The 12,424-nt window shown below is 50.4% G+C and overlaps 1 protein-coding gene across 7 annotated transcripts in view; it reads right to left on the bottom strand.

Moving 5' to 3' along the window:
* The window catches only part of LOC125954404 (axotactin), a 28,418-nt gene extending 23,059 nt beyond the window's left edge, over window positions 1–5,359 (bottom strand). For 4 of the 7 annotated variants that reach the window (XM_049684675.1, XM_049684677.1, XM_049684669.1 and 1 more), the window contains exon 1: window positions 5,203–5,352. The gene's annotated coding sequence lies outside the window, so the exon portion shown is untranslated. Of the gene's footprint in view, window positions 1–4,458; window positions 4,478–5,146 lie in introns of those variants that run through there. The other 3 variants (XM_049684672.1, XM_049684670.1, XM_049684673.1) reach the window with 3 other exon arrangements.
* Window positions 5,360–12,424: the final 7,065 nt, after the last annotated feature.

Raw genomic sequence — 12,424 nt, 5'->3', positions numbered from 1 at the left:
AAACCCAACGATAACTATGGTGAGGCGGGGAGGCGTCGTACCTCCACCCTGCCACCTGTGCTAAAGATAAGACAGCCGGGATTGCCCCCAGTGCTCGCCGAAGGTACGATACGATTAGTTTCTGCTTTTGGCTCCGAACTGGATTCGGAACCTTTCATAGACACACTCGCAGGCGCATCTATCTCGTTAGGGGGCAAGTTTCTCTGGTCTTTGTTTTTCCCCCCCGAGGGCAACTTCTTCTTCTTGTTCTTGGGGCTTGGGGCTGATTGGAAATAATTTAGCCAGATAAAATTGATTCTTTAACTTTCGTCCCAGCAGCACGAGGTGGAATTAGAACTCGTCCGTACGCTGCTACATCGTTGTCTCGGTGTTTGTGTTTTTCGGGGGTTTTGTAGCAGTCTACCAGCTTCACAACAATCATTCCAGGAGCTCCTGGCGTACTGGAGAACACGTCTTGGGTGGGTTGTTGCCGTGTTGCCAGAAGTCGTCGTGTGTTTTTTGGTTGAGAAGTTTCAATCGAAGTGATTTATCGTTTGTTTATCTCTTCTGTTTCGGGTTCGGTTATTGAAACCCCAGGGACAGGTCCCGGAGTCACGGAGTGGCAACAGGATTGTGATTGTGGCAGGGAGCAATTGTAGATCATTTGCAAAACCGCGATGCTGTTTTCAAAACCTTCTTCAGCACAATTTTCCTTTCCAAGCAGGCCGGGAATAACCAAGGACAACGTCGCGGATACTTTCTCTCTTTCCACGCAGAGCCCAGAGTCCAGAGCTTTCTTCCGGTGACTGCGGCGGTCATGGGTCTTCAACCTGAGACCTAGACTTTGCCGGTCTGGACTTTGCCGCTGCCGTCCGTCACCGTCTACCCCGCTTTATCTAATTCACTCAATTGCCGTTACTTAAGGGAAGTTATTTGATTCAATAATCTCACCCAACACAACGACCGGGCTCGACGCCGCGGTTGGTCGCGAGTGGCCTCTTGAAAGCCTCGCGTCCAGTGACTGGTGCTTCAATTTCATCGACAAACGAAGAAGAAGTTGGGCTCCGGTGGTAGTGGGCTGCCAACCGAACCTTTCGCTAACTGCTTGCGCAAACAAAAGGAATGGTCGCTGTTTGGGTAAACAATTTGGAAAACATCGCGACGATCCGATGTCGCTCACTTGCTTGGGCAAGCTTTCCAACAGGCCAACAGGGCAACAGGGACTCGATTCATAGGCCATTTGGTGACAAATTAGCGTTCGGAGCGAGCGAGCTCTGTGGTTGGTGCAGGCGGTTGGCGCACGGATTGAAAATGCAAATAAGCTTACACCGTAGCGAGAGAGGGCGCTCCCTTTCTGCGAGATCTGGAGAACCTGGAAACGGGGAAGAAAACTGTCTTGAATACAGCATCTAACTCGTGGTGAGTAGCAGCAGCAGCAGCAGCAGATAAGATTCTTATTGTGCATTAAACAATAGCTACGGCATTGCAACAAGCGGTCCCATGCTCCGAATGCCATCCAATCAGCGTAATTTCATTCTGCCAAACTTCAATCACGTTTGGTGGCCCCGGGTGCAGCAGCTGTTATCACCAAAAACCAAAAAAACAAAAAAAAACAACGCAAACTCTCCTCACCATCGAGTAGCTCAGGAGTCCGAGCGCGCGATCAGGTTGAGATCATTTGCAAGGAAATGGCCACACTTTATCTCCTGCCGTGTGCGTTATCACGGTGTAGCCGGCCTGTAGCAATAAGCAGCAAAGGCAAAGGCCCAAGGCAAGGCACTCTCTGCATGGCATTGCAAAATTGAAATAAATTGGTCAATTATTATTTGCGCGAATATGGCCCTTGCGGGACTCTTGCGCGCGCGGGTTTTGAGTCGCGATCCCCGGTTCCTGGGACGCTTTCTGGCGGAATTGGATATTGGCCGCATCTGCTGCTCAAAGAGGGGAGATTTCGTTCTGTTCCGTTTAGCGACCAATGCTTGGCCCCCGGGTGACGCAGGTTGACGGACAATCCGTTCGTTGGAGCGTTTCACAAACAAAATAAGCTTCTATTCGCTCGTTCGCTCGTTTGTGGTCCCATCAATCACGGCCGGGAAAGGGGGGTCAGGCAGTTCCAGGCAGTGTGTACCAGATAGCGAACGGTTCGGCTTGGAGCGCACCACCGCAGAGACAGGTTCACCGGTGGCCTCACCGTCAGCTGGCGCATCCAAGCGTCTTATCGCGACAACCGTGCGTTCGCGTAGTGGTGAAATCAAATAAAAACAGTCCCAAAAAAGCTCCAACAGAATTGTGGATGCTTATCAATCGGCCACGGCAGACTGCAGAAGCGACATAAATTGGAATCGGAACAGCAACAGTATCGGGTCCAGTTACATTGTAAAACATTTCGTTTCGATAATCCCTCAGATGCTATATCGTTGTTCCTGTTGCTAATGAGATACCGGGCTTCAAATTCCCGGTTAATCAAAATAGCATTCCTGTGCCCGGAATGAGCTGTTGCTTCTTATGCAATCACTCAGTGACCTTCTGATTGAGTCTGATAGGTACCGGAGTCCGATAAGCTTACTCTCATTTGACAATTTCGTGGTAAAGCACATCGGACCTTAACCACAACGTACACGCACATCTCACAGTACCAGTCATACACCACGCCGTGTGTGTGTGTAAATAATTTCGAATAAATTGGTCCGACGGAATCGACGAAGCGTGCAAGCGCTCCATTGTGCGCTACCTTCAGCGGTCGAACCTCCCTCGCAGAAACCCCCGTTAACCCACCCCGGTGTGCGTTCTGGTTGCGTTCTGGGGTTCATTGAGGGATTTCACGTGTTTTATGAGCTTGCCTTCACCCGGCCCGAAGGGACCACCGGGTATTACTGGTTCGTGCCGGCTTACCGCTTCATCAACGCGCACAAAAAAGGGTGTTAGTCATGTAACCCCGCAGGTGATGTGATGACGACGACGACGTCGCGGTCTCGCGGTGCCAAAAACCGATCCGGACGAGTTCTCGGCTTCGGGGAGTTTGTTTCTTGTTTTTACGGCGTGGCGGTGGCGGTGGCGTGAACACAATCGCAATGCAGCGTCATCGAAACACCATCCAGTACGCCCGGAAGGTGGATGAGTTTGCTAAATGGTTGCGGTTGTTGTTGGGATAAGCCAAAACAGTTGCGGTGCGACGACAGATGTTCCGACGCTAAGACGCTCTATCAGGCGTTGTGACTTATTGTACGGCGTGAACACCTGTCCACCGCGAGCTCAAAACCAATGGTTGGCCCTCACAAAGTGAGGGTATTGTGTGCTGGGAAGCTAGCTTTTGGGTTGTCCGAAGAGTGAAAAATGCATCATTTATTATTCGTTCGAATTCTATTCCTCTAAACACACTTCTGCACAGCTTCGAAGGTGAGGAACTCGAACATGCTCAAAACGAATACGAATACCACAGAAAAAAAAACCCATTAGAGGATCATTCCGAATCATTTGGCCCAAGGGAATCCGTGCAACGCCTTCTTTTCCGTTTTCTACGTCCAGTGCAGCAGCAGCAGCCGTACAGTCGAGAATGAAGAAGTCAGCTCTTCTGGGGCTAAGCTGGCGCTGGTGATTTGCATTTCCATTGGCAACGGCAAGTGGCAGAGGCCGAGATCATACTAAATGCAAAAGAGAACCTCTACCATGCATCGCACTACGCTTCTTGATACGCCTTTTCCCGGATATTCCGAATGCAAAAAGAAGACCAAAGGGAAGAGAGAGAGAGAGAGAGAGAGAGAGAGAGAGAAAGAGAAAGAGAGAGAGAGCGAAAGAGATACGTTGCGAGGGCCCTTGGGCACATAAAAGTTTTACATATTGGCCTCTCAAATTTTCTCGCCATTAGAATGCAATTTGCAGATCCACACCAATCGCTCCGGCACCACGGTTTTGGCCACGAACACACACACACACACGAACTGCTATCGAAGGCTTTTCCGCACGGGGACACTACTAAAAGGACACTTTTTCTCGCTTCTCCATCGAATGATCTTCATCGTGCCCGTACCCTTCGTCATGATTTCCGCCAGCATTCGAAGAATGGCAAATGCCGTGACAAATGGATTGCGGACCATTTATGCATCGTCGCCAGTTTGCTCGCACAATGCGGTAAGAGTTCTTATTAATCCTTCATGCGCCGGTGTGACGAGGAATCGTTTTCTTTTTCCGCCTATTTTTCGCTGACGTATTCCCCAGGGTTGCCCGGGACGGGATCTCGGTGGGCTCGAAGTTCAGTTGAAACCGCTCTTAACCACCAGCAGTGGAGCAACGGAATGCGGCACAAGGACACGCTGCTAATGGATTTCTCCGATGAGCATAAATCACGGATGGAATTTCGGAAGATTTTCGCTCCACTTTCGGTTTGCTGCTGCACATTCACAGACACACGCACACACACATACACTCTCTTCTTCGCTTCTCGTTGCCCTCCGGTCACAGACACTTTACTATTGAGCACACCTTGGCATCCTGAACACCTCCACAAAGCATCACTATTTCAACATCGAGCACCAGGATCGCCACTTATCCGGACGATTTTTTTTGCAAAATGCCACCTGAGGGAACAATTGTGAACCCAGGAAGGAAGCCTAACCCAAGATCCGGGCCTGAGTGAGACTGGTGCTGGCGAAATCGAGACACTGACTACTGCGGACGAGCACACTACCCCACCGACTGCCGGACTGCCGAACCGAGAGAGCTGCGCACCGCGTAGGCGTCCACTTCGACGACGAAAACGACGGCGACGACGACGACGATGGCCGTGATGGCGGAGATGGCCACTTAAGCCACTTAATAGTGGCACGATCCTCGGGAGCAACCGGCCCTTGGGTCCGGGGTGTGAGAAACGATGTAAGATGGAGTGCAGTGCCGCTGATAACGAAGCGACAAAACAGAGCAGGAGCAGGAGCGCCACACGGCCCGGCGGACCGACCGGTGTTGTGACCGCGAGGTGTGAGGTGAGGCTGAAGATAACGATCAGTTACTTCGGATAACAGCCAAGATGGTCGGCACTGCCGTGTGCCGTCACCGTCGCCGCCACCGCCGCCGCCGCCTTTGATTGCTCTTTGCGTTCGTTTCTTCTTCGCGTTCGTTCGCGATCGCGAGGTGGATGCTCTTTAGAAGCGTTACACGAGCGGCAGTAACGCACCGTAACGTTCGCTCTACAGACTCGAGACTTGTCTCGCGTTTCGCTGAGGGAATTACCTCCCTAATACGGTAACCAGGCAGCCGCCGGTCCAGTGCACCTGGCTCGATGGATCACACCGCACACACCGAACACACACACACACACACACGGACGTACGGGAGCTCTCGAAGGGGTTCCGAGACGACGGACCAAACCACACGCTTCGACCGCCCGGCACGAACTGTTACGCGCCAGCGGCAACCGGTGAGCTGATAAGCCACGAGCGCCGTTTCGTTTCTTGTGCGTGCGTGCTCGCATGTATGTGTGTGTGTATGTTTTGCGGGGTCCACGCGGACTAATCCGCGGCGCCCCGACGGAGCGCGAAGGTATTGACGAGAGCGTAGCGAGTGCTCATGATCAGCTGATGATCAGCGTTCGTTGTTTGTTGTTCGCTCTCCCGATGGGTGTTACTGATGTCCGCGGAAGAGGTTTACAACAAAACGCGTGTTCGCGATACGCGTTGGTTTATCCCCGAAAACAGGATCCGTGGGTGTGGGATGTAGGAAATGGGACATTTGCAGCACGAATCATACCACAAAAGGGTGACAGGAATATGCAGAATTGATGCCAACATCCGATATTAAATATTCATTTCTTTTTGTTAAGTTTATTAAACACTTTGCAAACAAATTTAAAATAGTATAGTGCACGTATTTGACAATTTGCGATCACTTTAAATGTCAAACGCAGCTCTGATTTTTTCTTGCTTCTAATCTCTACTATGCTACTCTCTGAAACCACCATTTATCGAGTAATCCTTGAGAATGTTGTTGGAATCACACTAGAGCCCCACGGTCCCAAGGTCGCATTCTGGCCATACTCTTGCGCTTTGCGGACCATATTTGCACATTCAGGCATCCCCTTCTTTGCTCTAATGGCTTGCGTAACGAACCCCCGGATGCCTCCGGCCGAGACTTGTTTGCAGAACATATTGACGCAATTCACAGGCTGCAGCCAACTAATTAGCAAGTGGATCGACAATTCGCCTGGCCTGGCTATGGAGCAGCCCAAGGTATCAGAAGATTTATAGGATTTCGGGATCTAATAAACTTGTTATCTTAACGCCGGGTGCTAGATGCTTCTCCCCGAAATAACGGAGACTTTGGCTCACTTAGTGAGTTAAAAATTATGCAAAAATTTGAATACGTTGCACGAAAAGTAGCATCAAAACTTGATTGTGATTCTGGGAACCGCTTGTTCATTTCGTGAGCTGAAAGATAGCCAAGCCAGAAGCATTTTTGTGGCTCCCGGATTCGCCAGGAAAGTGGCCACAGATTGCCTGGCCTATTTGCCCGTGAGGTGCGATGCCGGCGTATTGACAAACCAGAAAACAATTAACTGATAAGCGAATAGCATGTCCGCGTTAATTATGCTACACAAACGGGCACCCTCCCCCCCGACCGAGGGAAGTTTGCTGGAGGTGTGATAGTAGCCCGTGGTCTAATTTTACCTTGGATGCTAGTTTGCTGTTAGTGGAAGAAGACTAGTGGGCTCTAGCGGTTCCAGCAACAACATCCTTCGACATCCGACCTGCGGGCCTGTTTTTTTTTCACACGATGACAACAGAAACAATTACGAACGTAAGCATAATTTATAGTTCGCTTATTGTTGTAGCGCGTTCATTTATCATGAAAGTGTGCTCGTCCCTTGTTTCGAAGACGGTCGGGTGCCGGACGGTGGTGTTGTGCAATGTTGTAAGTTGGTCCGTGGAACCTTGGTACACGCTTCCTAATTGCGGTGCACCGTGACCACAACAATGCAGCACACGTTTCAAGGCTACACTAGCGCAACAGAACCATGATCGTGACCGTATCCGTTCTATAAAGGATACTTGGTGAGGGACGTTTATACTTTCAATATTACAAAAAAGGAATGCTTTGCAGGTCATGTAGTATGTTTTTGATTTTTGCTTCTGGCTCTTTAATGCATCGTGAAGTTCATTAAAAAAGTCACAATTTATTAGTTACACGAAGGCGATTTGTAAAGGAAATTTATTGGAATATTTGAACCATAAAATATGAATCCAAATCATTCTTTAAAGAAGTATGCGAGCATTTAGGAAAACCTCTAGAGGATTTTCATATATGAATTTAAAAAAAATAAAATCTAAGGTTGCAATGCTCCTAAAATTATTTCCGCTCCACGTAAGCTCCACGTCGCGGGCGAGCTTTTTGAGCTCCCCTCGGCCCTAAGCCGGTGGCACCTATTTGCAGGCGCTAACACTAACACTGGCGCTTTGGCGCTCGTTTCGCCGGAGATTTATAAGATGAAATAATTTATTTAACCAAGTGGTGTGTGGCCCATCCATCTTTGGCACCGGCGACAAGACATGTTTTGCACTCAGCACAAAAATGCGGGGAAAACCATGAATGATGGCGACCACATTTTCACGAAACTGTTATTTATTTCGCAGAGAAAACCGAGCGAGCGAAAGGAGAAACGCGACGCGACATTAGCCTAGAGTGCGTGTTAATAATGGGCCGGAAGGAGGTGGCGAATACTTTAAGTTTCTTTTAAGATGAATGTTTTCGGAAAAAATAATTATTTAACAAAAACATTAAAGTATTTTTTTTAATATACTCCAAAAATGACAAAAGCTCCAACTGTGCCGAGGGCATGCCGTTTGGCACGCCGAGTAGCATCCCTCACCGGTGGAAGGTGGAATGTTTTTGACCTTTTCCTCGTCTGTCGAACTTTGCCGTTATGATGGACGCGACCATCGTCGTCGTCGTCGTCGTTGTCGTGGTCGTCATCGTCGTCGTTGTTGTTGCGGTGTTGTAAAGCGATCTTCCACGCCGCCGGGGCCGCTCGTCCGTCTTTGAGAGATGCCTACGTATTTTCGGTGTGTCGCACTCTTCAGGCACAGGCTTCGGTAGATCAAGGTGCGCGTGGCCATTGTGGCGGTCCCGCTCACACACACACATACACACACACACACACACACACACACGTGCACGTTCTCGGTTCCGCTCGGTTCTCTCGGTCCGCATGGCTTCCCCTTTCCGACTATAATTTCATATTTCTCGGTTTCATTACACATTCCGTCTGGGCCAATGCATCTGGCCAAGAACGCGAACCAGCTGACGGGTTGGTGGACGAGGGAGGCGAAAGGAAGGGTACGACGCGATCCCTTCTATACTTCGAGAGGCGCGCGCACCCCTTCATCGGCGTCGCGGTCATCGCTCGCACACCACGGTTTGTTCGGAAAAGCGCCTTCTCCGTCTCCATCTTCGTCTTCGTCTCCAGCTGCTGCTGCTGCTGCTGTTGGAGATTCCGATGCCCAGTGCAAAAGGGGCTTGAGAGATCATGCTCACCATGCCGGCTACACACATGGGCATGGGTGTCAGTAAAGCACGGCCCGCTAATCAAACAAAACAATACGATTCGGAATTTGGAAGCGCATATCGGCGCGATTCGCGTCGTGTACCATTACGGGGCTAATGTGGGGGGGTATTTGGTGTGGGATTCGATTAGTCACGGCAGGCGAATTAGTAAATCACGCCCTGCAACAACACCCTGCAAGAGTCGGAGAACTCAGCCGTCAGCGACGGTGAGAAGCATAAAAACACCGACCGACCGACCGACCGACAGGTTTGCCAACATAAATCAACCCAAATCCGTAGCGTGGGCACTCCAAGAAGCGCTGTCCAGGAGGGCAGCAAAATCGCAACATTCACCCACGTAATTTTTCGCCAAACCCTTTCCCTCCCACCATCACCACCACCATCAGCATGCCGGAATCGCGGTGCTATCGACCGGAGGGTAATGACACAGTTCGGTTGGGGGGGAATTAATGTCAGCCTTGGTCTAGGATGAATAATGAGGAGGTTCTCTAGCGGGCGAGATTGATCACTGTGTTTTGGGGGATGCCCTCATCTCACCAATACACCGTTGTATGTGTGTGTGTTTGTCTGTGTGTGATGGAGGATTGCCATCGTACCTGGGAAAATTATGCACTGCACTAAGCCTTTCCATAGCATTACTCTACGACGACGCGGTTCAAAACGAACATTTTCAATTAACCGATTTTGTGCTGGCTGGCTGGCTGGCTGGGTTGTCAGGTTGCCCCGGGAAACGATCACAGAATGCGGGAATCGGAAGAAAGAGCCCCTCGGGGAAATATGCATACTATGATGCACATCGGTGCACCGGTACCGCATGCTCAACCATACGTTCAACCAGCGGCAAGGTTGGGTCACCCCCCTCCAAAAGGGGCGTGGGGTAATCGCGCCCACGCGCACCTCGGTGGTGGTGGTATGGCACAGTACGCGTATTAAATGTGCAATTAAAATGTATGAAATTCTTGGCCTCACACGCATAGGAAGGACATGAGCATGGAGCATGCCATGAGTCGTTCGCTTGCTCGCTATCGTTATGTTGCGTTCCGGGGCAAAACCCGGGGGCCCTGGAATGTGGGGTCCCTGTGTGTGTGTGTGGTGTGCCCACGACGATGCGGCAGATTGGTGAGCCCCCGTGCGAGGGCGTCGCGATACTTACCGGTGATCATTGGCCTTGGAAATGATGATGTATGCAGCGTGTTTGACAAAACGCGAACCGTACTACTGTACCGTACCCTCTCGGTGCTAGATAGTGGCAGTGGTCCGGGGTCGGGTTGCGTGGATGTTGTGCAGTTGCAAATGGGGCCCGGTAATAGATGCAGATAATTGCAAGCAATTTCGGCATTCGTTCCGGTAGGGTTTTGTGCAAACACAGCCATAGACAGCAATGGCAAATGGCGTTTAGCGAGACCAGGAAAATGAAGCAATTAATGGCATATATGTGGTGCACCAGAAAGATGTGGTTTTTGTATTACTCGAAGAAGGCTAAGAGGTTCCGTGTAGTATCGCTTTTGATATGCGGAATTAACAATATTTTATGACATACGTTGTTCAACTTTCGGAAGCAAATTGTTTGTTCAAACATGTTTCAAATGTTTATCATAAATCCAGCATGGCAATGGCTTCAGCTTCACTGACAGTATTATAGAGCGATAATTTACAGGCAAGCAAGCAGCCCGTAAAGTTATGGCGGCGGGACGGTGATGGCGACTTTCGCGGACACATTTTTTCCTCGCGCTACTTTGGAATTCCGTCGGCGTTAGTTCCGTGGGCCACCAGTTCCCTGGCCACAAGTTTGCTCCCACAGCCGTTAAGAAATGATTTAACGCAGGCAAAGGTTGCCGAATTTTTCTTTTACCTTCCGTACGACCGCGCCGCACCGTAAACCGACGCGCGTTCACGATAAGTCTTCCGGAGCAATCATCCGAGTGCGCAACGGTGTGATCGACGTCCGTGGTGTACAGCGATGCCGCCGCCGCCGTTGCCGCCGGGCGTACCGGTGTTTAATAATCATGTTCTGGCATAAATTAAGCGACGAAGGTAACAACCCGCAGCACGGGCCCCGTAAACTGGAAGATAGCGAATGGAGTTGGATTCTCAAACCGAACGGAAAGCGGTCCGGTTCGTCACGCGTCAGCTGGGAAGCTGAAGAGCGCGTTCGCTGGTCCCGGAGTGTGCGATGCGATGTGAAATGAAGTAGAAACGACGAAGCCGCTTGGAAGCCGCTCGGTTGAAATGGTTTTGTACGGAAGCTGCTAATGGTTGGAACGTTTGTCCGGAAACAAGTCATGAGCTGGCAACCACGTACCACGTATTGACATTCGCGACTTTCGGAAGCTCCAGCCTTCTAACCTTTCTTTTGCTCTCCAAGTGGCAACAGAGAAACATCGGTAGCAGAGGCAGTTGCAGAACGCAGAACGCAGAACATGTTTTACCATTTTAGCACATTTGCTGCCATCTTGGGCAGCCTGCTCGGCTAAAGGCGTCATCATGCGTCGGTGCGGGATCGTGGGAGCTTAAGACTTCGCGCGCCCCGGTGTATACGGTGCCGTATGCGAAAATGGAACCACGAACCGACACCTCGTGACTGCAGCAGACTGTTAGATGGATACGCTCCGGCAATGGGATCGCTTCATTCGTTCGTTGCATGCGCGAGAGCAAATGAGATCATTTCTTGTGGCACGCGGCACCTTTGGATGACTTAACGAAGCTGAGATCGCGAAGATCGAGGCAATCTGGCGATCCTTAAAAGGATTCGACGTGACGAAAGGTCATGATGTAATTCGGTAGATTAGCGGTGATTTACATAAGGCAGCAGCAGCAGCAGCAGCAGCAGCAGCAGCAGAACCAACAGCAGCATCTGTTAGAAGCATCTGTTGGCGATGCCTTAACGGGGCAAGAAGCCATTTTGAGGTGAAGTGTTAATCGAAACAGAGGTTGATCGTTAATGTGTTTTAGTCATTGGAAATAGTTTAAGATATTGGAAGTTTCCAAAAATGCATTTAAATATTTGATGGAACATTGTTTTGGTAGAAACATTATGATATTAATGATTACAAAAACGAATAACTCAGACATGATTGTCTTTTAAACATTTAAACAGTATCTTAAAGCGCTCATTACGTAAACATCTATTCTCTATAATGATTCTGGTGCTCTAAAGAATGAAAGAACCACCCTTGCAGCCTCACTGTGGCACCATCTCACCGAAGATCGATCGTTGAAGAGCCATCCTCGTACGTTAAATGCCCGACGATCACTTTTCTCTCGCTCTCTCTCAACTTGTGCACCCTCTCTCTGTATTTCTGCCATCCATGTTGGATTTCTCCAGCTCCCAAAACACATCTGCTGTTCGTTCGTTCTACTGCGCTTTCCGTTGGTTTTACGCTGGCTGGCTGGGCAGAAATGCAGCTTCCCGTGTCATCGCGGTGACTTGAGCTTTCGAACGAACCCGCTGCACACTGCACGATCGTGGCCATTTTGACCCCGCGCGCACGACCGATCGTGCGCTGCGAAAAGGGGTAAACGAAGGCGGGAAGGGAGGCGCTCGAAAACAACAGAAAAAAACCCCCCAACCGAGCACGGCGGGTGTGTGCGTGTTCGGCTTCAGCCTGGAGCATCGGAGAGCCCCAGCGACCGAAGCGAAGCTCGAAAGGCTTAAGCCACACAGCAGAGTGGAGCAGATCGACGGCGGTGGAGCCACCACCGATCTCTACGCGTGTTGGTGATGGGAGGTGTATGTGTGTGTGTGTGGCTATGCAGCCGAAGGCTCACGAAACGGCCCCCGTTCGCTGCCTGTTGCAGCTGAAAGCTCCCCGCGGGAAAGTTGTTGTCGCCGAATGCCGAGCGCCGATCGTGGGCCACCCTCTCGGTTGATCCCCATTCGATAGTCGGCCGTCGC

Source organism: Anopheles darlingi, chromosome 3 (assembly GCF_943734745.1).
Source record: "Anopheles darlingi chromosome 3, idAnoDarlMG_H_01, whole genome shotgun sequence".
NCBI lineage: Eukaryota > Metazoa > Arthropoda > Insecta > Diptera > Culicidae > Anopheles > Anopheles darlingi.
The sequence above is the reverse complement of the archived record's forward strand: the minus strand, read 5'-3'. Positions and strand labels throughout refer to the sequence as shown.